Source organism: Oncorhynchus masou, chromosome 14 (assembly GCF_036934945.1).
Source record: "Oncorhynchus masou masou isolate Uvic2021 chromosome 14, UVic_Omas_1.1, whole genome shotgun sequence".
In the NCBI taxonomy this organism is placed as follows: domain Eukaryota; kingdom Metazoa; phylum Chordata; class Actinopteri; order Salmoniformes; family Salmonidae; genus Oncorhynchus; species Oncorhynchus masou.
The window spans coordinates 27,795,730-27,823,685 of NC_088225.1; the positions used below are offsets into that span (position 1 = coordinate 27,795,730).

The 27,956-nt window shown below is 45.5% G+C and overlaps 1 pseudogene; it reads left to right on the forward strand.

Annotated features, from left to right (window-relative positions):
• On the forward strand, positions 1 to 27,931 carry LOC135554837 (coronin-7-like; annotated as a pseudogene).
• The last annotated feature ends 25 nt before the right edge of the window (positions 27,932 to 27,956 follow it).

Sequence of the window (27,956 nt, forward strand, 5' to 3'; positions counted from 1 at the left end):
TCTCCCCCCTCACTTCTCCATTCTCAGGACACTGATGCCTTTGTTTGACCCTGACTCAGGCCTCCTCACAGTATCTGGGATGGTAAGATGTAGTTTGTTGTCTCCCTTAACAGACAGTATGAAGGCAGCTGGCCTCATTTCATCTTTTACTATTATCTTCCTCAGTAAATACATGTCTGCTTTGTTCTCTCTTCCATAGGGAGATAGTGTCATTGACTGCTTCGAGGTGTCTGCCACTGAACCATTCCTTTCCCAAGGTAAGGACAGATCTTCAGTGGTTGTTCATTTTCCAATACTGTCCTCCTACCTCTCCCAATCCCTCTCTCACACACCCAGGTCTGTCCTCCTACCTCTCACAATCCCTCTCTCACACACCCAGGTCTGTCCTCCTACCTCTCCCACTCCCTCTCTCACACACCCAGGTCTGTCCTCCTACCTCTCCCACTCCCTCTCTCACACACCCAGGTCTGTCCTCCTACCTCTCCCACTCCCTCTCTCACACACCCAGGTCTGTCCTCCTACCTCTCCCACTCCCTCTCTCACACACCCAGGTCTGTCCTCCTACCTCTCCCACTCCCTCTCTCACACACCCAGGTCTGTCCTCCTACCTCTCCCACTCCCTCTCTCACACACCCAGGTCTGTCCTCCTACCTCTCCCACTCCCCCTCTCTCACACACCCAGGTCTGTCCTCCTACCTCTCCCACTCCCTCTCTCACACACCCAGGTCTGTCCTCCTACCTCTCCCACTCCCTCTCTCACACACCCAGGTCTGTCCTCCTACCTCTCCCACTCCCTCTCTCACACACCCAGGTCTGTCCTCCTACCTCTCCCACTCCCTCTCTCACACACCCAGGTCTGTCCTCCTACCTCTCCCACTCCCTCTCTCACACACCCAGGTCTGTCCTGCTACCTCTCCCACTCCCTCTCTCACACACCCAGGTCTGTCCTCCTACCTCTCCCACTCCCTCTCTCACACACCCAGGTCTGTCCTCCTACCTCTCCCACTCCCTCTCTCACACACCCAGGTCTGTCCTGCTACCTCTCCCACTCCCTCTCACACACCCAGGTCTGTCCTGCTACCTCTCCCTCCCTCTCTCACACACCCAGGTCTGTCCTCCTACCTCACACACCCAGGTCTGTCCTCCTACCTCTCCCACTCCCTCTCTCACACACCCAGGTCTGTCCTCCTACCTCTCCCACTCCCTCTCTCACACACCCAGGTCTGTCCTCCTACCTCTCCCACTCCCTCTCTCACACATCCAGGTCTGTCCCTACCTCTCCCACTCCCTCTCTCACACACCCAGGTCTGTCCTCCTACCTCTCCCACTCCCTCTCTCACACACCCAGGTCTGTCCTCCTACCTCTCCCACTCCCTCTCTCACACACCCAGGTCTGTCCTCCTACCTCTCCCACTCCCTCTCTCACACACCCAGGTCTGTCCTCCTACCTCTCCCACTCCCTCTCTCACACACCCAGGTCTGTCCTCCTACCTCTCCCACTCCCTCTCTCACACACCCAGGTCTGTCCTGCTACCTCTCCCACTCCCTCTCTCACACACCCAGGTCTGTCCTCCTACCTCTCCCACTCCCTCTCTCACACACCCAGGTCTGTCCTCCTACCTCTCCCACTCCCTCTCTCACACACCCAGGTCTGTCCTCTAATCTCTACTTCTTTCTCCCTCTTATTCTCTCCTCATCTCTTTCTCTCCAGTGAGCCACTGTCTGACGGACGCCCCAACGCGAGGCGTTGCCATGGTACCCAAGTTGGCATTGGATGTCCTGTCCTGTGAGGTCATGCGGGTCCTGCAGCTGACAGACAGCTTCATCGTGCCAATCAACTACCACGTACCCCGCAAGGTCCAGTATCTCTCAGGCTACTGTAACAGCAGATCCATCTGTCATTTTGATGTCATGGCAACAGTTCTTTCCCTGTACTTGTTTCTAAACTGATGGGGGGTCCTGGCAATAGTGTCTTTGTAGTCACTGAGGAAAATAAAGTTATGGAATGAGCAACCATTCAACAAGCCTTTATGTCTTCCATTTTAGAGTATGTCTGCTTTTGTGTGTATCTAATTCAGTCAGGACAGGAGTTCCATGCAGACCTGTACCCAGACACCTTGGGCCGGACGGCAGCCATGTCAGCTGCAGAGTGGTGGAAAGGTGGCGAGAAACAGGTACCACCATCACTACACAATATGACTCTAATCTGTATTCTAACTTGGATGTACCACCATCACTCTACACAATATGACTCTAATCTGTATTCTAACTTGGATGTACCACCATCACTACACAATATGACTCTAATCTGTATTCTAACTTGGATGTACCACCATCACTCTACACAATATGACTCTAATCTGTATTCTAACTTGGATGTACCACCATCACTACACAATATAACTGTAATCTGTATTCTAACTTGGATGTACCACCATCACTCTACACAATATAACTGTAATCTGTCTTCTAACTTGGATGTACCACCATCACTACACAATATAACTGTAATCTGTATTCTAACTTGGATGTACCACCATCACTACACAATATAACTGTAATCTGTATTCTAACTTGGATGTACCACCATCACTCTACACAATATAACTGTAATCTGTATTCTAACTTGGATGTACCACCATCACTCTACACAATATAACTGTAATCTGTCTTCTAACTTGGATGTACCACCATCACTACACAATATAACTGTAATCTGTATTCTAACTTGGATGTACCACCATCACTACACAATATAACTGTAATCTGTATTCTAACTTGGATGTACCACCATCACTCTACACAATATAACTGTAATCTGTCTTCTAACTTGGATGTACCACCATCACTACACAATATAACTGTAATCTGTATTCTAACTTGGATGTACCACCATCACTCTACACAATATAACTGTAATCTGTCTTCTAACTTGGATGTACCACCATCACTACACAATATAACTGTAATCTGTATTCTAACTTGGATGTACCACCATCACTACACAATATAACTGTAATCTGTATTCTAACTTGGATGTACCACCATCACTCTACACAATATGACTCTAATCTGTCTTCTAACTTGGATGTACCACCATCACTACACAATATAACTGTAATCTGTATTCTAACTTGGATGTACCACCATCACTCTACACAATATAACTGTGATCTGTCTTCTAACTTGGATGTACCACCATCACTACACAATATAACTGTAATCTGTATTCTAACTTGGATGTACCACCATCACTCTACACAATATAACTGTAATCTGTCTTCTAACTTGGATGTACCACCATCACTACACAATATAACTGTAATCTGTATTCTAACTTGGATGTACCACCATCACTACACAATATAACTGTAATCTGTATTCTAACTTGGATGTACCACCATCACTCTACACAATATAACTGTAATCTGTATTCTAACTTGGATGTACCACCATCACTCTACACAATATAACTGTAATCTGTCTTCTAACTTGGATGTACCACCATCACTACACAATATAACTGTAATCTGTATTCTAACTTGGATGTACCACCATCACTACACAATATAACTGTAATCTGTATTCTAACTTGGATGTACCACCATCACTCTACACAATATAACTGTAATCTGTCTTCTAACTTGGATGTACCACCATCACTACACAATATAACTGTAATCTGTATTCTAACTTGGATGTACCACCATCACTCTACACAATATAACTGTAATCTGTCTTCTAACTTGGATGTACCACCATCACTACACAATATAACTGTAATCTGTATTCTAACTTGGATGTACCACCATCACTACACAATATAACTGTAATCTGTATTCTAACTTGGATGTACCACCATCACTACACAATATAACTGTAATCTGTCTTCTAACTTGGATGTACCATCATCACTACACAATATAACTGTAATCTGTATTCTAACTTGGATGTACCACCATCACTCTACACAATATGACTCTAATCTGTCTTCTAACTTGGATGTACCACCATCACTACACAATATAACTGTAATCTGTATTCTAACTTGGATGTACCACCATCACTCTACACAATATAACTGTAATCTGTCTTCTAACTTGGATGTACCACCATCACTACACAATATAACTGTAATCTGTATTCTAACTTGGATGTACCACCATCACTACACAATATAACTGTAATCTGTATTCTAACTTGGATGTACCACCATCACTCTACACAATATAACTGTAATCTGTCTTCTAACTTGGATGTACCACCATCACTACACAATATAACTGTAATCTGTATTCTAACTTGGATGTACCACCATCACTCTACACAATATGACTCTAATCTGTCTTCTAACTTGGATGTACCACCATCACTACACAATATAACTGTAATCTGTATTCTAACTTGGATGTACCACCATCACTCTACACAATATAACTGTAATCTGTCTTCTAACTTGGATGTACCACCATCACCCTACACAATATAACTGTAATCTGTATTCTAACTTGGATGTACCACCATCACTCTACACAATATAACTGTAATCTGTCTTCTAACTTGGATGTACCACCATCACTACACAATATAACTGTAATCTGTATTCTAACTTGGATGTACCACCATCACTACACAATATAACTGTAATCTGTATTCTAACTTGGATGTACCACCATCACTCTACACAATATAACTGTAATCTGTCTTCTAACTTGGATGTACCACCATCACTACACAATATAACTGTAATCTGTATTCTAACTTGGATGTACCACCATCACTCTACACAATATAACTGTAATCTGTCTTCTAACTTGGATGTACCACCATCACTACACAATATAACTGTAATCTGTATTCTAACTTGGATGTACCACCATCACTACACAATATAACTGTAATCTGTATTCTAACTTGGATGTACCACCATCACTCTACACAATATAACTGTAATCTGTCTTCTAACTTGGATGTACCACCATCACTACACAATATAACTGTAATCTGTATTCTAACTTGGATGTACCACCATCACTCTACACAATATGACTCTAATCTGTCTTCTAACTTGGATGTACCACCATCACTACACAATATAACTGTAATCTGTATTCTAACTTGGATGTACCACCATCACTCTACACAATATAACTGTAATCTGTCTTCTAACTTGGATGTACCACCATCACTACACAATATAACTGTAATCTGTATTCTAACTTGGATGTACCACCATCACTCTACACAATATGACTGTAATCTGTCTTCTAACTTGGATGTACCACCATCACTACACAATATAACTGTAATCTGTATTCTAACTTGGATGTACCACCATCACTCTACACAATATGACTCTAATCTGTATTCTAACTTGGATGTACCACCATCACTACACAATATAACTGTAATCTGTATTCTAACTTGGATGTACCACCATCACTCTACACAATATAACTGTAATCTGTCTTCTAACTTGGATGTACCACCATCACTACACAATATAACTGTAATCTGTATTCTAACTTGGATGTACCACCATCACTACACAATATAACTGTAATCTGTATTCTAACTTGGATGTACCACCATCACTCTACACAATATAACTGTAATCTGTCTTCTAACTTGGATACAGTACCAATAGAAGTGCTTGGTTTTTGGCGCGGTTTGTACTTCAGGACCAAGCATCCATCTAACTTGCCTGCTGTTCTTTAAACATCCAATCATGGGCGTCTTCTCAGGTTGAGAAGGTCAGTGTCAACCCATCCAATCGTCAGAAGCCTAACAACGCTAAGCCAGCCAATCAGACGGCTGCTAAGAAAGAGCTGCCCAGTGGGAGGAGCAAAGAGGTGAGAGTTCAGCATCATCTGTTCTCCTCCTCCTCTATGGGTCGCTTTCATTTCTCTTTTGGCTCCCTCTGTTCCCTCATTCCTTCTGTTCTCTCCGCTTCCTCATTCCCTCCGTTCCTTCCGTTCCCTCATTCCCTCCGTTCCCTCCGTTCTTCTGTTCCCTCATTCCCTCCGATCCTTCTGTTCCCTCATTCCCTCCGATCCTTCCGTTCCCTCATTCCCTCTGTTCTCTCCACTCCCTCCGTTCCCTCCTCATTCCCTCTGTTCCCTCATTCCCTCCGTTCCCTCATTCCCATCCCTCTGATCCCTCTTCCATTCCCTCATTCCCTCCATTCCCTCCGTTCTTCTGTTCCCTCATTCCCTCCGATCCTTCCCCTCCGATCCTTCCGTTCCCTCATTCCCTCCGATCCTTCCGTTCCCTCATTCCCTCTGTTCCCCCATTCCCTCCGATCCCTCATTCCCTCCGATCCCTCATTCCCTCTGATCCCTCATTCCCTCTGTTCCCTCATTCCCTCTGATCCCTCATTCCCTCCGATCCTTCCGTTCCCTCATTCCTTCTGTTCTCTCTGCTCCCTCATTCCCTCTGTTCCTTCCGTTCCCTCGTTCCCTCCCTCATTCCCTCCGTTCTTCCGTCGATCCCTCATTCCCTCCGTTCCTCATTCCCTCCGATCCGATCCCTCATTCCCTCCGTTCTCTCCATCCCTCCGTTCCCTCATTCCCTCCGTTCCCTCATTCCACTCCCTCCGTTCCCTCATTCCCTTCCGTTCTCTCCACTCCCTCCGTTCCCTCATTCCCTCCGATCCCCCTCATTCCCTCCGATCCCTCCGTTCCCTCATTCCCTCCGTTCCCTCTGCTAGCAACTACCTTTTTATTATATTTTTAATAAAAATGGAATTTGGATTTTGTTTATTTTCTCTCAAATTGTTTTCATATTATTGCATCGGGCCACACATAGAGTATTGATTGAATATCTTGGATTAACCTGTGAGTATCTAATGTATCTGTTGCTGATTGGCTGAAAGCCGTGGTATATCAGACCATATACCACTGGTATGACAAAACAATTGTTTTTACTGCTCTAATTACGTTGGTAACCAATAGCAATAAGGCACCTCGGGGGTTTGTGATATGTTGCCAATATACCTAAGGGCTGTATCCAGGCACTCCGCGTTGTGTTGTGCATCAGAACAGCCCTGAGCAGTAATATATTGGCCACATACCACAAACCCCCTCGTGCCTAATTGTTTAATTATATGATTGTATATTGTATATGTATTACTGTTGTTCTTCCTCTCCAGGAGGCTCCAGTCCGAGGCTGCTCCACCTCCAGCAGTTCCCTGAGCTCCCCCAGCAGCAGTGCTGCCCCGTCCTGCTCCCCCTCCTCCACCTCTGGCCTCTCCTCAGGCTTCCTCCCCAGCCCCAGCCAGAGTGCCAAAGCCATCAGCAGCATGTTGGGTAAGGCTGTTTGGGAAACAGTAGCAGTGCTCCATCTCACACACACACAAACACACATATACGTGAATACACACACACACACCACACATACACACACCACACACATACACACACCATACACACATCCTTACCCATCAGCAACATGTTGAGTAAAGCTGTTTTGGGAATCTGTAGTGGTACTACATTACCCACAATACTCTGTGTTACATATCCGGTTATGGTATTAGGAAGTACGTTATGTAAGATTTGACAGTGTCAGTCTCAATGCTAGGTAAGGCTGTCTCTCTTATCTCTCATCTCATTTCCCTACCTTGTCATTATCTTATTATAATGTCCTGCTGACTGTTGGTTTGAGCTGTATTTACAACTGAACTGTGTGAGAGAGAGAGAGTTGGTGGTTTGGATTGATCTGAACCTGTCTGACGATCATATCCTACACACTGCTAGCATATCAAGACAGCACAAACAGATCTGGGACCAGGCACCCTGCCAGTATCCCCTGTCTGATGTAGCCTGTTACCATTCTAAATGTGCTGGAACCAACTTGTTTGTTAACCATACAAGAGCTTCCCACAGCACATATAGTATGAGACTAGGTTACTAATAATATACCTGGGTTGTGTTCATTGGGTACTGCGTAACAAAATGTTTCGCAACAGAAAACTAAAACAAGCATTTCTTATTGGACCAGGTACATCATTGTAAATAATTTCTTCAGGTTGGTGCCTAATGAACAAGACCCAGGTTACTGTAGCTAAGGTATAAAATCACCCTGCCCCCTCTCTCCTCCCTCCTCCTCTCCTCTCTCTCCCCCTTTCCCTCCCTCCCTCCCTCTCCTCCCTCCCTCTCCCCCTCTCCCTCCCTCTTCTCCTCCTCCCTCTCTCTCCCTCTTCTCCTCCTCTCTCTCTCCTCCTCCTCCACCTCCCTCTCTCTCCCTCTCCTCCACCTCCCTCTATCTCCCTCTCCTCCTCACTCTCTCTCCCTCTTTCCCTCCCTCTCCTCCTCCTCCCTCTCCTCCCCCTCCTCCTCCCTCTCTCTCCTCCTCCCTCTCTCTCCCTCTCTCTCCTCCCTCCTCCCTCTCTCCCTCCCTCTCCTCCTCCTCCCTCTCTTCTCCCTCCCCTCCCTCCTCCCTCTCCTCCTCCTCCCTCTCTCTCCCTCTCCCTCCCTCCCTTTCCTCCTCCTCCCTCTCTCTCCCTCTCCCTCCCTCCCTCCCCCTCCCCTCCTCCACCCTCTCTCCCTCTCCTCCCTCCCTCCCTCCTCCTCCTCTCCCTCCCTCTCCTCCCCTCCCCCTCCTCCTCCTCCCCCTCCCACTCCTCCTCCTCCCTCTCCCCCCCCCTCCCTCCCTCTCCTCCTCCTCCCTCCTCCTCTCCCTCTCCCCCTCTCTCTCCCTCTCCTCCTCCCTCCCTCCCTCTCCTCCCTCTCCTCCCTCTCCTCCCTCTCTCCCTCCCTCTCCCCTCTCTCTCCCTCTCCCTCTCCTCCTCCCTCTCCCCTCCCTCCTCCCTCCCTCTCCCCCTCCTCCCTCCCTCTCCTCCTCCCCCCCTCTCTCTCCCTCTCCTCCCTCCCCCTCCCTCCTCCTCCCTCTCTCTCCCCCTCTCCCCCTCTCTCTCCCTCTCTCTCCCTCTCCCTCTCCTCCTCCCCCAGGTCCCAGCAGTAAGTTTCGTCACCTGCAGGGTGCGGTGCTTCACAGAGACACCCACTTCACCAACCTGAAGGGGCTCAACCTCACCACGCCCGGGGAGTGTGATGGCTTCTGTGCCAACCGCCATCGCGTGGCCGTGCCCCTCGCCACCGCCGGGGGTCAGATCGCCATCTTTGAGGTACTTCCACACTTAGAAAATGGAAGATAATGTGTCTTTATCCAAAATATTGTAGTATTCTTTTAGTTATTTTCATTTGTCCTTATCTTTATCTTTTTTAAGTGAGCCCTGGTCAGGAAAGCAGAATTCTGCTAAAGTGAGGGTGTTTTATGGCTGTGTCATCTTATTAGTTGGAGGGAAGTAGACAACACTTCAACTAACATGAAATAATATGCAGCCCCTGCAGAATTACATATACAGTAGAATGTCATCAAATAATAGGAATGAATAGTGTACATAGTCATTTAGGATTTCTGCCACCATATTAGATTAAAGAAAGAGGGATGTATCTCACTGCCCCCCTCCTCAGTTGTCTCAGGCTGGGAAGCTAGCGGACACGGGCCTGCCCACCATATTAGATTAAAGAAAGAGGGATGTATCTCACTGCCCCCCTCCTCAGTTGTCTCAGGCTGGGAAGCTAGCGGACACGGGCCTGCCCACCATATTAGATTAAAGAAAGAGGGATGTATCTCACTGCCCCCCTCTCAGGCTGGGGAAGCTAGCGGACACGGGCCTCACTGCCCCCCCTCCTCAGTTGTCTCAGGCTGGGAAGCTAGCGGCCCACCATATTAGACACTGGGCCTGCCCACCATATTAGATTAAAGAAAGAGGGATGTATCTCAGGCTGGGAAGCTGCCCCCTGCCCACCATCCTCAGTTGTCTCAGGCTGGGAAGCTAGCGGACACGGGCCTGCCCACCATATTAGATTAAAGAAAGAGGGATGTATCTCACTGCCCCCTCCTCAGTTGTCTCAGGCTGGGAAGCTAGCGGACACGGGCCTGCCCACCATATTAGATTAAAGAAAGAGGGATGTATCTCACTGCCCCCTCCTCAGTTGTCTCAGGCTGGGAAGCTCGCGGACACGGGCCTGCCCACCATATTAGATTAAAGAAAGAGGGATGTATCTCACTGCCCCCTCCTCAGTTGTCTCAGGCTGGGAAGCTACACGGGCCTGGACACAGGGCCTGCCCACCATCCAGAACTCTGTCAACGTGGCTGACTTCTCCTGGGACCCCTTCAACAGTCACAGGCTGGTGGTGTCTCAGGCTGGGACGGGCGGATTAAAGAAAGAGGGATGGATGTCGAAGCTCGATGCTAAGCTCCGTGTGTGGCAGGTGCCTGAGGGGGTCTGACAGAGACCCTGACTGAGCCAGAGACCATCCCCCTGCTCAGGGTAAGACACACTCCACAGGGGCCTGGAGACCAGTTAAGTTCAAGTAAAGTAGAATTCAATTGAAAGAAGTTGTCTCAGGCTGGGGCTTTTGGGGTCCAATGTGAAATATCTGATATGTAGATGTGGAGTGAATGTAGTCACATCTGTATCAGTACTCTATCCTTCATTCAATGAGTGACAGAAATGAAATGAACAGGATACCGGTATGCAATTTGCTGGGGCAGTGCGTCTTATTATCCTTATATAAAGCCTTATACTGTGTTAAATGACTACTGAATCTATCAATAGAAATAAATCATATCTTGATAGAATGTGAGTGAGTGACAGGGGTTTTGACCAATCACAGGCCACACTGAGAAGATCTACTCAGTCAAGTTCCACCCCTGGCGTCGGGCCTGCTGGCATCCTCCTCCTACGACCAGACGGTGCGCCTGTGGAACCTGGAGTCTGGGGACGAGGTCAAAGCGCTCCGGGGACACCAGGATCAGGTGACGGAGGAGGAGGGAAAGGGGCGGGACATAAGGAATATTGGTATTGGCAGGGGGTGGAGCCACTGGTTTTGTTAGAGAATGGGGACGTGGTAAAATAGATCTGGGACAATAATAATGATGGATATTGATTGATTGATCCTACCTACAGTATGGACAAGGAACGTGCATTTTGCTTGTCTCCTTCGCTTCATTTCAACTTTTCACTCGTTCCTTTCTCTGTTCCCTCTCCTATAGATATTTGGGATGGCGTGGAGTCCGGATGGTAAACTCCTGGCCACGGTGTGTAAGGATGGGAAACTGCGCATCTACGACCCTCGCAAGTCTGCTGACCCAGTACAGGTGTGTGTACAGGAGACCTGAGGAGTTGTTGACCTTTTTGTCTGGAGTATTTCCATATATCTCTCTTTCTCCTTCTCTCTCTCTCTGCAGGAGGGTGCAGGTCCTGAGGGCCACAGAGGGGCTCGTGTGGTGTGGGTGTGTGACGGCAAATACCTGATGGTGTCAGGATTCGACAGGTGAATATTTCTCTGTATTTCTGTTTGGTAGTTGAGCTTCAATTTGTGCTTAACAATCCATTTACCTTCATTTAATTCATTCAGTTCATCGTGTGTGTATGACCATTCAGTCTGACATGTAGTTCACCCATAATCGTGGTTCACACAAAAAACTGCACCAATGGCTTTATGGTCCTGGTGAACAAGAGGAAAACAACCCCTCTGACCCGAGACTTCATTGATGATGTCACCACAGTTCACCTCACCTTTGACCCCCGATGTGTTTTCCCGCTTCTGCAGTCGCAGTGAGAGAACCCTGTACCTGCACTCCGTTGAGTCCCTGTCCTCCGGGGCCATCGCCAGCGCCCCCACCGACGTCTCACCCTCCACCCTCATTCCCTTCTACGACCCCGACACCAGCGTCGTCATCCTCACCGGAAAGGTAAACAACAACAAACAAACAAATAAACAGAGCATTTCTTTTGGATAAAAGAAAACAGAGCCCATATTGACTTTATGTTGTGTTGAAAGTCTGTTACAGACTCTTGTGCTTCATGATAATAATGTCTGCCTAGCCTGGTTCCCGATCTGTTTGTGCTGTCTTGCCAACTCCTATGTCTAGTAGACAACAAAAAACTATCTGGGACCGGGCTAATGTTGGTGGTGGTGGATTGGTAGATCCATACTGACTCCCCATACCCAGACTTTGACACGAGTAAACCTATACCGCCATTGTTGTTGTTGTTGTTGTTTACATTTACCAGGGTGACACGCGAGTGTACATCTTTGAGATAGTGCCAGAAGCTCCCTATTTCCTGGAATGTGCCAGCTTCAACTCCTCAGAGCCCCACAAGGTATAGACTTTATGATAACAGCATTACATCCCTGCTTTTCCCTCTTTCTTTTCTCATTTCCTATATCCCGTTCCTTCTTATTACATGTTTTGTAGTCAATAGATTTTAAAAAATTCCCTGAATTTGTGACTTGTATAAAATGTCTTTGAATTGATTGACTGACTGACTGACTGAAGATCTGTCAATCAATTACGCAGGCACCTGTAGAGCTGTAGAATCTCTCTGCATGAACTTCCTGTTTCCTGTGTTTAGGGCTTGGCCTTCCTGCCGAAGACTGAGTGTGTGGTGCAAGAGGTCGAGGTGGCCAGGGGTCTGCGGCTCAGTAAGACCTCCATAGAGCCAGTGGCCTTCAGAGTCCCCCGCGTCAGAGTGAGTTATGGCTCAACGCTGCCATCTAGTGTATATATGGGGGAAATAGGAAAAACCTGCAGTTATTTGATGACTTTTCAGACCGGGGCCTCAAAGGACTACCAGTAAAAAGGGTCTGCTATGTGAACCCCTGTTTGTACTTAGTCTGTGGAGTTTGAGCTGTTTGAGTTCTGAACTAATCCTGTCGTGTCTCGTCTCCCTCCTTCCTTCGCTCTGACCGTCCACAGAAAGAGTTCTTTCAGGATGATGTGTATCCAGACACAGCAGTGTGGTGGGAGTCTTCTCTGACAGCCTCAGCCTGGCTGGCTGGTTCTGATGGGAAGCACCACTCCATCAGCCTCAAGCCCAAAGACATGACCCCAGGTAGGGGCTAACCTCAGCTCTGCTCCGCCCAGGCACATATAGTACAAACAGTGGACTGAAGTCAACAGCATTACTGTTAGATCCACCTTTTGAATGTCAGATGAGAAGCCGAGCAGATACAGTTTATAAGGGGCAACCTTTCCACGCTTTCATGGGCCAAGTCCTGGGTTTGACAGGATTATCTGCCTTGAGCTTTGACATGATGGTGACACGAGCTAAATCTATTCTGACAGCCAATCGTCAATCAACTCAATGTGAGGCAGAGATCTTCTATAACGTAGAATTACTGATACAGGCTTTGAGCAAAGTCTTGTGGATCGGTGTACCTGGAATGACACACATGTATAGTGGCAAGAGAAAGTATGTGAACCCTTTGGAATTACCTGCATTTCTGCAGAAATTGGTCATCAAATGTGATCTGATCTTCATCTAAGTCACAACAATAGACAAATATAGTGTGCTTAAACTAATAACACACACATTTTTGTATTTTTCTTGTCTATATTGAATACATAATTTAAACATTCACAATGTAGGTTAGAAAAAGTATGTGAACCCTTAGGCTAATGACTTCTCCAAAAGCTAATTGGAGTCAGGAGTCAACTAACCTGGAGTCCAATCAGTGAGACAAGCTTGCCCTATAAAAAACACTCACATAATGTGAGTTTGCTATTCACAAGAAGCATTGCCTGATGTGAACCATGCTTTGAACAAAAGAGATCTCAGAAGACCTAAGATGAAGAATTGTTGACTTGCATAAAGCTGGAAAGGGTCACAAAAGTATCTCTAAAAGCCTCAATGTTCATCAGTCCATGGAAAGACATATTGTCAAAAATGGAGAAATTCAGCACTGTTGCTACTCTCCCTAGGAGTGGCAGTCCTGCAAAGATGACTGCAAGAGCACAGAGCAGAATGATCAATGAGGTTAAGAAGAATCCTAGAGTGTCAGCTAAAGACTTACAGAAATCTCTGGAACATGCTAACATCTCTGTTGACGAGTCTACGATATGTAAAACACTAAACAAGAAGGGTGTTCATGGGAGGACACCACAGAAGAAGCCACTGCTGTCCAAAAAAACATTGCTGAATGTCTGAAGTTTGCAAAAGTGCACCTGGATGTTCCACAGTGCTACTGGCAAAATATTCTGTGGACAGATGAACTACAGTTGAGTTGTTTGGAAGGAACACACAACACTCACTATGTGTGGAGAAAACTGTAAAGTATGGTGGAGGGATTATCATGGTTTGGGGCTGCTTTGCTGCCTCAGGGCCTGGACAGCTTGCTATCATTGATGGAAAAATGAATTCCCAAGAATTCAAGACATTTTGCAGGAGAATGTAAGGCTCTCTGTCTGCCAATTGAATGTCAACTGAAGTTGGGTGATGCAACAGGGCAACGACCCAAAGCACAGAAGTAAATCAACAGCAGAATGGCTTCAACAGAAGAAAATACACCTTCTGGAGTGGCCCAGTCAGAGTCCTGACCTCAACCCGAGATGCTGTGGCATGACCTCGAGAGCAGTTCACACCAGACATCCCAAGAATATTGCTGAACTGAAACAGTTTGGTAAAGATGAATGGTCCAAAATTCCTCTTGACCATTGTGCAGGTCTGATCCGCAACTACAGAAAACATTTGGTTGAGGTTATTGCTGCCAAAGGAGGGTCAACCAGTTATTAAATCCAAGGGTTCACATACTTGCCATTCTAACACAACCCTGTATATACACAGTGGCCCACTGCCATTCTAACACAACCCTGTATATACACAGTGGCCCACTGCCATTCTAACACAACCCTGTATATACACAGTGGCCCACTGCCATTCTAACACAACCCCGTATATACACAGTGGCCCACTGCCATTCTAACACAACCCTGTATATACACAGTGGCCCACTGCCATTCTAACACAACCCCGTATATACACAGTGGCCCACTGCCATTCTAACACAACCCTGTATATACACAGTGGCCCACTGCCATTCTAACACAACCCTGTATATACACAGTGGCCCACTGCCATTCTAACACAACCCTGTATATACACAGTGGCCCACTGCCATTCTAACACAACCCTGTATATACACAGTGGCCCACTGCCATTCTAACACAACCCTGTATATACACAGTGGCCCACTGCCATTCTAACACAACCCTGTATATACACAGTGCCCCACTGCCATTCTAACACAACCCTGTATATACACAGTGGCCCACTGCCATTCTAATACAACCCTGTATATACACAGTGGCCCATTTGCCATTCTAACACAACCCTGTATAAACACAGTGGCCCACCTACTGCCAACCCTGTATATACACAGTGGCCCACTGCTATTCTAACACAACCCTGTATATACACAGTGGCCCATGCCATTCTAACACAACTGTATATACACAGTGGCCCACTGCTGTCTGTCCTCAGTGAGTGGCCCACTGCCCCCAAGGAGTGGCACACTGCCATTCTAACACAACCCTGTATATACCAGTGGCCCACTGTGAGTATAAACAGTGGCCCACTGCCATTCTAACACAACCCTGTTCCATCCTCTGCACTACCTGGAGGAAACACCCTGTATATACACAGAGCCATTCTAACACAACCCCGTATATACACAGTGGCCCACTGATATACACAGGCCCACTGTTCTAACACAACCCTGTATATACACAGTGGCCCACTCCATTCTAACACAACCCCATATATACATGGCCCACTGTTAAATAACACAACCCCGTATATACAGTGGCCCACTATTCTAACACAACCCCGTATATACACAGTGTAACACAACCCTGTATATACACAGTGGCCCACTGCCATTCTAACACCCCTGTATATACACTGGCCCACTGTCAGTATATACACAGTGGGACTATAGTGTGTTAACCAGCTGTCTCTGTGTCTGTCTGTCCATCTGTCTGTCTGTCCTCTCAGTGAGTGACTATAGGTGTGAGAACCATCTGTCTTGGTACTCACGACTAGTCAGATGAGGTGGTGTGTGTGTGATATCATGTTGATATCATGTTAAATCTTGGTACTCACCACTAGTCAGTAGTGGGACTATAGTGTGTTAACCATCAGTAGTGGGACTATAATGTTTTAACCATCTGTCTTGGTACTCAGCACTAGTCAGTAGTGGGACTATAGTGTGTTAACCATCTGTCTTGGTACTCACCACTAGTCAGTAGTGGGACTATAGTGTGTTAACCATCTGTCTTGGTACTCACCACTAGTCAGTAGTGGGACTATAGTGTGTTAACCATCTGTCTTGGTACTCACCACTAGTCAGTAGTGGGACTATAGTGTGTTAACCATCTGTCTTGGTACTCACCACTAGTCAGTAGTGGGACTATAGTGTGTTAACCATCTGTCTTGGTACTCACCACTAGTCAGTAGTGGGACTATAGTGTGTTAACCATCTGTCTTGGTACTCACCACTAGTCAGTAGTGGGACTATAGTGTGTTAACCATCTGTCTTGGTACTCAGCACTAGTCAGTAGTGGGACTATAGTGTGTTAACCACTAGTCAGTAGTGGGACTATAGTGTGTCAACCATCTGTCTTGGTACTCAGCACTAGTCAGTAGTGAGACTATAGTGTGTTAACCATCTGTCTTGGTACTCACCACTAGTCAGTAGTGAGACTATAGTGTGTTAACCACTAGTCAGTAGTGGGACTATAATGTTTTAACCATCTGTCTTGGTACTCACCACTAGTCAGTAGTGAGACTATAGTGTGTTAACCACTAGTCAGTAGTGGGACTATAATGTTTTAACCATCTGTCTTGGTACTCAGCACTAGTCAGTAGTGGGACTATAGTGTGTTAACCATCTGTCTTGGTACTCACCACTAGTCAGTAGTGGGACTATAGTGTGTTAACCATCTGTCTTGGTACTCACCACTAGTCAGTAGTGGGACTATAGTGTGTTAACCATCTGTCTTGGTACTCAGCACTAGTCAGTAGTGGGACTATAGTGTGTTAACCACTAGTCAGTAGTGGGACTATAGTGTGTTAACCATCTGTCTTGGTACTCACCACTAGTCAGTAGTGGGACTATAATGTTTTAACCATCTGTCTTGGTACTCACCACTAGTCAGTAGTGAGACTATAGTGTGTTAACCACTAGTCAGTAGTGGGACTATAATGTTTTAACCATCTGTCTTGGTACTCAGCACTAGTCAGTAGTGGGACTATAGTGTGTTAACCATCTGTCTTGGTACTCACCACTAGTCAGTAGTGGGACTATAGTGTGTTAACCATCTGTCTTGGTACTCAGCACTAGTCAGTAGTGGGACTATAGTGTGTTAACCACTAGTCAGTAGTGGGACTATAGTGTGTCAACCATCTGTCTTGGTACTCACCACTAGTCAGTAGTGGAACTATAGTGTGTTAACCATCTGTCTTGGTACTCTGCACTAGTCAGTAGTGGGACTATAGTGTGTTAACCACTAGTCAGTAGTGGGACTATAGTGTGTTAACCACCTGTCTTGGTACTCACCACTAGTCAGTAGTGGGACTATAGTGTGTTAACCACTAGTCAGTAGTGGGACTATAGTGTGTTAGTGGGACTATAGTGTGTTAACCACTCTGCACTAGTCAGTAGTGGGACTATAGTGTGTTAACCACTAGTCAGTAGTGGGACTATAGTGTGTTAACCACTAGTCAGTAGTGGGACTATAGTGTGTTAACCATCTGTCTTGGTACTCACCACTAGTCAGTAGTGGGACTATAGTGTGTCAACCATCTGTCTTGGTACTCACCACTAGTCAGTATAGTGGGACCACTAGTCAGTGTGGGACTTAACCATCTGTCTTGGTACTCACCACTAGTCAGTAGTGGGACTATAGTGTGTTAACCATCTGTCTTGGTACTCACCACTAGTCAGTAGTGGGACTATAGTGTGTCAACCATCTGACTTGGTACTCACCACTAGTCAGTAGTGGGACTATAGTGTGTCAACCATCTGTCTGTACTACAGCTGTTGAGTGCCATGATAGGCAAGCTGGGGAACATGGACGACAACCCTCTACCACAGGAGTCCTTCCAGGGAGTAGAAGACGATGAGTGGGTGAGTGACACACACACACAAACACAAATGTACACACACACACACACACTTACCCATGCTCTTGTGTCTTTCAGGGTGACTAGTGTGTGTTGCCTTGCGGACCAATCAGGGTCCAGCAGTAGCCAAGGGCCTGTTGGACTGAAACGTGTCATTCCTGTGTGCCACTGATGTGTCCTATGTCAAAAGAACATCTCTCAAACGCATAACATTAACCTGTCATTAGGGTTGTAAAATTCTGTCAACAAAATGTCTAGGTTTTCCAGAAATACCAATTGGAGAATTCTTGGATTTCCTGCTTGTTTTCCTGGGAATTTTATGGAAAGTTACCAGACTTTTGCAGCCTTACCTCCCATATCCTCGTATCATCCTCTAATACTCTGAGTACGTAGATGTTGCCTCTAACCATTGACTGAATCAGGATCAGATATGTTTTCCTCCCCATAATGTTTAAAGGTAGGACTGGGGTTTGGGAATCTGATCCAAGGTCTGTTATTAAAGGCAACCTCACCCCAATTTGACCTTTGACTTGCAGCTGCCTTGTACTGTAAATAGCTAACATTCCTACCAGGCTAGATAGTTAAATGACTCCCAACACTCCCTTACAACCCAGCCCTTACCGCCATACTGGATGGACACCTGTGTGTCTGTCACCACTCCTAACCTTACACCTGTGATGGACACCACTCCTAACCTTACACCTGTGTCTGTCACCACTCCTAACCTTACACCTGTGTGTCTGTCACCACTCCTAACCTTACACCTGTGTGTCTGTCACCACTCCTAACCTTACACCTGTGTGTCTGTCACCACTCCTAACCTTACACCTGTGTGTCTGTCACCACTCCTAACCTTACACCTGTGTATCTGTCACCACTCCTTACACCTGTGTGTCTGTCACCACTCCTAACCTTACACCTGTGTGTCTGTCACCACTCCTAACCTTACACCTGTGTCATAATAATAATGACTAGACCACTGCTTGATTTTTTATGGGCCAATATGAACCATAGTCCATAATCTTCAGTAACTATGAAAAAGTCAAACGCATGTTCCTGAATACAGTATCTATGGTCTTCCAGATTTACCACCTCCTATGCATCACTATACATTAACACACACACACACACACACACAAAGACTCACACTCCACCTGGATATCCCATCTGCACCTCCAGCTCCTGTAGTCCGTGGATGTTGGATGGTCTGTGGTATCCCCATACGGCCTCAACAAGCACACAGCAAACACACACAGACAGGGTACAACAGGGTAAACAGCCTTCAGGTTAAAGCATGGCTGGCTTCTATTGATAGGAATAGAATATTGTTTTGTTGTTTAGGTAGCTTCATTCTCTGGCCAGTGATAAAGACCTACTAACAGTCCTATACCACTCCAGGGTCGTGTTCATTAATCACCAAACGGGCGAAAACAACCTCAAACAGGGAGGGATTACCTGGATTTTCGTTTTCCGTTGCAAAGCATTTCAAAACGTTTTCCGTTGCGTGCCGTAATGAACGTGACCCAGGTGCATATCTTAGTTCAGCCAGCAGATCTTGGGAGATAGTTTATAGCATCGGGGCTGCGCTCTGTTTTGGGGGATTCTTAAAATGTGTGTGACATTCTTCCATGTGGGTGTCATGTATTGACAAGCCAACCCCCCCCCCCCTGTGGGAGTTATACAGGAGTGTGTCTGTGGATCTCTGGGGTTGTAATGTGGTGGGAAGTAGCTGTACCTTTCTTTCTACATTGATAGACTGTAGAACTGGAATTCCTGTACCTCATATGTTAACACTTCGTCTTAAGACTGTTATTGAAGTATTCCTCACTAAAGGAGCTCATTCTTTTATTATACTGTTGTTACCTTTTCTTAATAACTTACAGTATTATTGCTATATGATGCAATCACAGCAGCCATGATCAAGACTAGTACAGCACACGGCAATACTTTTAATAGGCTGATCCAAGTCTGATCGAACCAATCATGTTGTTTACAATGACAGAAAGACTGGAACCAACCAAGCATTCTTGAATAGTAGTCAGACTCACTGAGTTTACACAGGCAGTCCAATTCTGTCATGTGTTTTTTTAATTGGTCTTTAAACCAATCAGATAAGAGCTTTTTGCCAGTACTTGGGCAAAATATCAGAATTGGGCTGCCTGTGTAAACGCAGCCATTGTGGAGTACTTGAAAAGTGAACAGACACCAATGCATTGACTGTAGGGCCTAGATATTGTTGGTGCCAGTGATTGTGTGTTTGTCATGTGTTTTGTGCCTGCAATCTCTCAGATGTCTTACATTGTTCTTTGGGAAATTAACAAAAAGAAACATCTCTTTTATACTTTGAATAAAGCATTATTTCTCTGTCCGTCTTATGAATAATGGTTTTGTGGGAATGTTCATGTTGCCTTGCAATAAACAACTGTTTGAACCTTGTACACCTGCCATTTCCTTGTCTTTCAATGTGTTGCTTAAAACAAAAGTATGTTTACAGGGGAATGTTTGTTAATCTCAAAGAGAAAGGGGTGAACTAGTGAATGTACTCATGATGTTGCCAGGGATTCCGACTCGACCTGTAGTGGCGCTCCCCTATAAACTGCCACTGGCACAGGAGAGAGCTGTCCGTCACACATCCACAAGAATCAGCCCTCCAAACATTACTCTTTTGGGGTGAAGTTCCATTTATTGCATATATAAATGGCTCCAAAACACATATTCCTGTAGAAAAGGGTACAGAGAGATGGACTCTATAAGCTGTATCTGTGATACGGTAATAACTATGTGCTCTCTTCTCACCTGATAACCCTTCCTGGTCACCTGTGCTAATTATATACACACATGACCATGACCCAACATATAGTGCCCTCTAGTGTACAAAACAAGTATAAATGACCCTTGACAGATACCAGACACACAACTCATAAACAGGCCAAAGTGGCTCGTACACTACCGTTACGCTTGTTTACACTGAGCTGCACTGGGGTCGGAGAGCATGACTGTAGATCAAGACACCGCAGAGCCGGCGTGAGATATGGCCTGGAAAAAGTACCTCAATCCAGGATGTGTTGTACTCCCAATTGTCCCATTATCTCAACTGTTACACCGGGAAGATTGAACGACTGTAGTTTTTCCGAAAAGCTGCTCTTTTCGTCTTCATGCTAATGGCACTAGAACTTCTGTTGAACAACGTCGTCCCTTGTGGGGAATGGCTTAGTATGACAAACTTTCCCCGAACTATGGATGCTCGTTTGAAGTACAGTAATTCATGTCATTGTTGTCATGGGTGCATTAACAAAGGCAATAAACAGCCACACACAAGAACATGGTTGTCGTTGAATTGTTTATTTCTTTGTTCGAGCTCCAAAAACTTAACTGGTGGACACTGTCTTAACAAATACACCATATTACATCGTCATTCATGTTTAAAAAGCATTTCTAGGGACAAAAACACTACAGGTGGCAGGGAAGCCTAGTGGTTAGAGCATTGGACTAGTAACTGGAAGGTTGCAAGTTCAAACCCCCGAGCTGACAAGGTACAAATCTGTCGTTCTGCCCCTGAACAGGCAGTTAACCCACTGTTCCTAGGCTGTCATTGAAAATAAGAATTTGTTCTTAACTGACTTGCCTAGAAAAAAAAATATATATATATTAAATGAATTCACAATGACAAATTCATAACATTGCTATGCGGCACAGTATGAAGACCTGACTGAGTCCTGTTTTGGCAGTAAGTAGGTCTCCTGTACCTGAGCCCATGAGGGGAGTAGTTTAAGTCAAGGTGCATGGGCTGACCACTACTGAGGGCCCTGGCCTCTATTCATTGATTCAGTAGCATTAGAATTCCCTCCCACTAGTTCCAGAGTACATTCTAATGTAAGCTAATATAGCTATTATTAATCCTATTGTCTTGACGGAGACGAGAGAAAAACACTTAAGTATATCTCTAATTCATGAAAATCATGTACAAAGCAATAACAGATGTCCCACTGGTGGTTAGTATCGTTTTAGAATATAATGTCAACGGTAATACTGTTTCCAACTCAGGCCACATTAGGATATCCGGAGAAAGATAATAGAAGCAATTTTTTCACTTGAATGAAAACAATGGGAAAGGAACAATAAAGTGAATTAAATGATATTTAGCTATTGCCGAACAGGACAGATGAATGACTGCATGGCAAGCCTGGTGTTAGGTCGGTGTATATCATGGCACGGTGGACTGCAGCCACTGTGATTAGTGACACATTACTACCATCTGAGTACTCAGAAGCTAATGGTTTAAATCAAACATCTCCTTAGAGGATACAGGGACTTTTTGAAACAAAGTAACATAGTAATAATCTCTTGCACATGAAACAATAAAACATATCCTTGGAGGATACGTGGTACGGTGTATTTCAATTGGAAATCTCAACTAAAATCACTTATAATAACTTTAGGGCCCTCAGCTCACCTCCGGCACCTTGACTTAACCTACTCCCCTCACCGCGCAGGTTCTGTACCGGGGACCTGCTTACTGCAAAAACAAGCAATGTTATCAATTCGTCACTGACATTTCCACAGCGCAATGACAGCCCGCACTGAGCCTGATTGGCTGACTGTCCATTGTTGTTCAAAGCACTTTCTACCTAGCATGAGGATAAAAAGGGCAGCTTTCCGGAAAAAAATAGCAGTCGTTCAATCTTTCCGGTGGGACAATTCGTAGTGCAATGTATTCCTCATCCCTGGACTGAGGTCATGCTGTCCGAGCCTAATGCCGCTAGCTGTTAGCACACAAGTCTGGTCTGCTGGCAAGACGTGATGATGAAGGCTGTGCAATGAAAATTGGTGCAATTTAAACAGCCATCCACTAGAGAGCGGTATTTTTATACAGAGAGAGCACCGGTTTGTGGATTTTCACCAAACTCGAATATCTTTGTTCCGAGTTTGGCCCTTGAACTTTGAACCTACTGCGACCTTGATGGGGGTACATGTGAAAACGCCGTGCGCCTCCACGGTCTTATTGTGTACTGTACTGTAAATAATCGGATAAACGCAATGGTGAGATATCTTTGTATTTTGAAACGCTATGAATAGCTGTGTCATGATTAGGGAAACTGTGAAGGAGAAACGCTGCTTGCTTCTCTTGCTATAGCCCGCACACCTTGCCAATCTTGGCTATCTAATTTAGCTTATCCAACCGTAATGTATCCTTGATATGTCTTCTATCTTTGTAGCTAACGTTCGGTAGCTGGCTCATATTGTTGCTTTAATAAGCGAGCTAACTACACACATATAAACGCAAAATGTAAAGTGTTGGTCCCATGTTTCATGAGATGAAATAAAAGATCCCAGAAATATTCCATATGAACAGAAAGCTTATTTCTCAATGTTGTGTGCTAATGTTTTGCAACCCTGTCAGTGAGCATTTCTCCTTTGCCAAGATAATCCATCCACCTGACCGGTGTTGCATATCAAGAAGCTGTTTAAACAGCATGTTCAATATATATAGGTGCACCTTGTGCTGGGGAAAATAAATTACCACTCTAAAATGTACAGTTTTGTCACAACGCAATGCCACAGATGTCTGAAGGTTTGAGGAGATGTGAATTTGTCATGCTGACTGCAGGAATGTCCAGAGGTGTTGCCAAAGAATTGAGTGTTAATTTCTCTACCATAAGCCTCCTTCGTCATTTTAGAGAATTTGGCAGTTTACATCCAACCGGCCTTACAACCTCAGAACACGTGTATGGCATTGTGTGGACGAGCGGTTTGCTGAGTGCCCCATGGTGGCGGTGGGGTTATGGTATGGGCAGACAAGCTACAGACAACGAATACTATTGAATTTTATTGATGGCAATTTAAATGCACCTAGATATCGTGACAAAATCCTGAGGCACATTGTCGTGTCATTCACCTCGTGTTTTAGCATGACAATGCACGGCCCCTTGGCCTGCATACTCACCAGACGTGTCATCCATTGAGCATGTTTGGGATGCTCTGGCTCGACGTGTACGACAGCGTGTTCCAGTTCCAGCCAATACCCAGAAACTTCACACAGCCATTGAAGAGGAGTTGGACAACATGCGCTGCATGAGACAAATGCTGGTCACATCAGATACTGACTGGTTTTCTGATCCACACCCCTACCTTTTCTTAAGGTATCTGTGACCAACAGTTATGTGAAATCCATAGATTAGGGCCTAATGAATTTATTTCAATTGACATATCTTTATATGAATTGTAACTGAGTAAAATTGTAGAAACTATTGCATGTTGCGTTATGTGTTTGTTCAGGGTAGTTAATGATGCTCTCAATCAGCACTGCACATACAGCACAGTCACTGTGCTTCAGACCTGCTCTACCTTTGCCCGCTCTGTCTGATCTAATACTTCTGTAACAGTATGACTATGGCTGGTTCACAATGTTGCCTGTCAACACAATGTTCCTGAAACTAATCAGGTCTAATGCTCTCTGAGGGGAGAAGTGGTTTTGGTTTATATTGCGGTCGCCCTTCATTCATTATGAGCTGTAATCTGTCGCTGTCGCGAGACTAGGCCTTCTTGAGCCAAACCAGACTGTTGCTTTCTGTTGACATAAAGTGGAACTAACAATCTCTCTTGTCTTTGTGTAGGCAAAATATCTTGCGCAGATCATTGTCATGGGGGCGCAGGTAGTAGGACGGGCGTTTGCGCGTGCATTGCGGCAAGAATATGCAGGTATGTTCCTCACTCAACGATGCTTTTGTATGGTATTTCAATGTAAAATGGACTGTGAAAACGTGTCTCATTTAGGGCAATTAAATCTGTCTCTCTACCTGTCTCTGAGAGAGAAACAAACTGTTACATAAACGTTCCTTACCTGAGAAGGTGACCAACCCGGTCTCATCTGTCTCTGTCTGCAGCCAGTCAAGCTGCAGCGGAGGCCAGGGGGCGTGCCGGACAGCAGTCAGCAGCAGCCTCTAGTCTCACTGGGATGACCTTACAGGAGGCCCAGCAGATCCTCAATATCGCCACGCTCACCCCTGAGGAGCTCCAGAAGGTACTCACACTTTAAAGTACATTGAAGACAACACCCAGAGAACACAGGCCCTGTCCCTGCCTCGCCCCTTCCCCTAGGAACTTCACACGACACAGATGATTGGATGATTATTAACAATGTACCGGTACCTCCATCTTGTCCCCTAACAGGTTAGGAGGAGATGTTGTATGTCGTCCATCTTGTCCCCTAACAGGTTAGGAGGAGATGTTGTATGTCGTCCATCTTGTCCCCTAACAGGTTAGGAGGAGATGTTGCATGTCGTCCATCTTGTCCCCTAACAGGTTAGGAGGAGATGTTCCATCTTGTATGTGTGGCATGTCCATCTTGTCCCCTAACAGGTTAGGAGGAGATGTTGCATGTCGTCCATCTTGTCCCCTAACAGGTTAGGAGGAGATGTTGCATGTCGTCCATCTTGTCCCCTAACAGGTTAGGAGGAGATGTTGCATGTCGTCCATCTTGTCCCCCTAACAGGTTAGGGAGATGTTGTATGATCTTGTCCCTAACAGGTTAGGAGGAGATGTTGCATGTCGTCCATCTTGTCCCCTAACAGGTTAGGAGGAGATGTTGCATGTCGTCCATCTTGTCCCCTAACAGGTTAGGAGGAGATGTTGCATGTCGTCCATCTTGTCCCCTAACAGGTTAGGAGGAGATGTTGCATGTCGTCCATCTTGTCCCCTAACAGGTTAGGAGGAGATGTGGCATGTCGTCCATCTTGTCCCCTAACAGGTTAGGAGGAGATGTGGCATGTCCATCTTGTCCCCTATCTTGTCCCTTGTCCCCTAACAGGTTAGGAGGAGATGTGGCATGTCGTCCATCTTGTCCCCTAACAGGTTAGGAGGAGATGTGGCATGTCGCCCATCTTGTCCCCTAACAGGTCCATCTTGTCCCCAGGTTAGGAAGATGTGGCATGTCGTCCATCTTGTCCCCTAACAGGTTAGGAGGAGATGTTGCATGTCGTCCATCTTGTCCCCTAACAGGTTAGGAGGAGATGTTGTATGTCATCCATCTTGTCCCCTAACAGGTTAGGAGGAGATGTTGCATGTCGTCCATCTTGTCCCCTAACAGGTTAGGAGGAGATGTTGCATGTCGTTAATCCCTGTCCAGTCATATTTACACAAGTGTCTATGAGGTAGGGCGCAGGCTAGAGGGTTTTCTGGACAGGGTCATACAAATACAAATTTAGAAAACAGGAAGTTCCTTCATGTGGCCTACATACAAGACAGACAAGTGTGTGTATGTGGTTGTAAATGTATTTCCATATTAGGCCATTGGTGGGGCCAACCTGTTCATGACTGACCTGTTGTACTTTGTCAACAGAACTATGAGCACCTTTTTAAAGTCAACGACAAGGAGGTGGGCGGATCTTTCTATCTACAGTCCAAGGTGAGGTTCATTGTTCAATTTCCAGTATTGAGCCATCTCTGTGCGAGTCAGTGATTATTAGTGCCAGAGAGGCTTGAAACCATGTGACTCAACAAGCAATTGCTTCCTTGTATCCATGGAGACTCAGACCACCTCCTTGAAGTATTCATAAGGCGTAATGGCAAGTTGAGTCTCTTGGGTTTCATACCTCTTTGGTGCTTGTACAGAGCCTTGCACAGAGCTGTCCTGATGATAGCGCACATTCTTAGACCTGTAGTCACTATCATGATCATGCCTTATATTAGGACTAGAGGTCGGCCGATTATGATTTTTCAACTCCGATATCGATTATTGGAGGACCAAAAAAAGACGATACAGATTAATATTTGTGATAGTGACAATTACAACAATACTGAATGAACACTTATTTGAACTTAATATAATACATCAATAAAATCAATTTAGCCTCAAATAAATAATGAAACATGTGGTTTAAATAATGCAAAAACAAAGTGTTGGAGAAGAACGTAAAAGTGCAATATTTGCCACGTAAGAAAGCTAACATTTTAAGTTCCTTGCTCAGAACATGAGAACATATGAAAGCTGGTGGTTCCTTTTAACATGAGTCTTCAATATTCCCAGGTAAAAAGTTTTAGATTGTAGTTATTATAGGAAGTATAGGACTATTTCTCTCTATACCATTTGTATTTCTTATACCTTTGACTATTGGATGTTCTTATAGGCCCTTTAGTATTGCCAGTGTAACAGTATAGCTTCCGTCCTCTCCTCGCCCCTACTTGGGCTTGAACCAGGAACACAACGACAACAGCCACCCTCAAAGCAGCGTTATCCATGCAGAGCAAGGGAATAACTACCCCAAGTGACGTTTGAAACGCTATTAGCGCGCACCCTGCTAACCAGGCTAATCTCAAGAGTTGATAGGCTTGAAGTCATAAACAGTGCAATGCTTGACGCACAACGAAGAGCTGCTGGCAAAATGCACGTAAGTGCTGTTTGAATGAATGCTTACGAAAATAAGAATGTGTTCTTAACTGTCTTGCCTAGTTAAATAAAGATTCAATAAAGGTGTAAAAAAACAAAACTTTGAATCGGCCATTCCGATTAATCAGTCGACCTCTAATTAGGACACCACATGCCAGATCCAGTGGTACCTAAATGAATATTTACAATGTCAATGTATCATTATGATAACAGAACAGTAGACAAATATGACTTGCCATGTATTGAAGTGCACTGCTAAGGATTTGGATCAATTAATTGTGTGTGTCCTGTCTGCTTGTGTATGTGTCCTGTCTGCTTGTGTGTGTGTTTGTCCTGTCTGCTTGTGTTTGTCCTGTCTGCGTGTGTGTGTGTGTGTGTGTGTGTGTGTCCTGTCTGCTTGTGTGTGTGTCCATGTCCGTCCCTCTGTGTATTTGAAGGTGGTGAGAGCGAAGGAGCGTCTAGATGAGGAGCTCTCTATTCAGACACAGGACAGTCAACCCAAACCCCCACCAGAGCAGAAGCAACAGACTCCAGAAACATGAACCGTCCCCTCCCTACCCCACCCACTGTAAATTATACCCTCAATAAAAGCC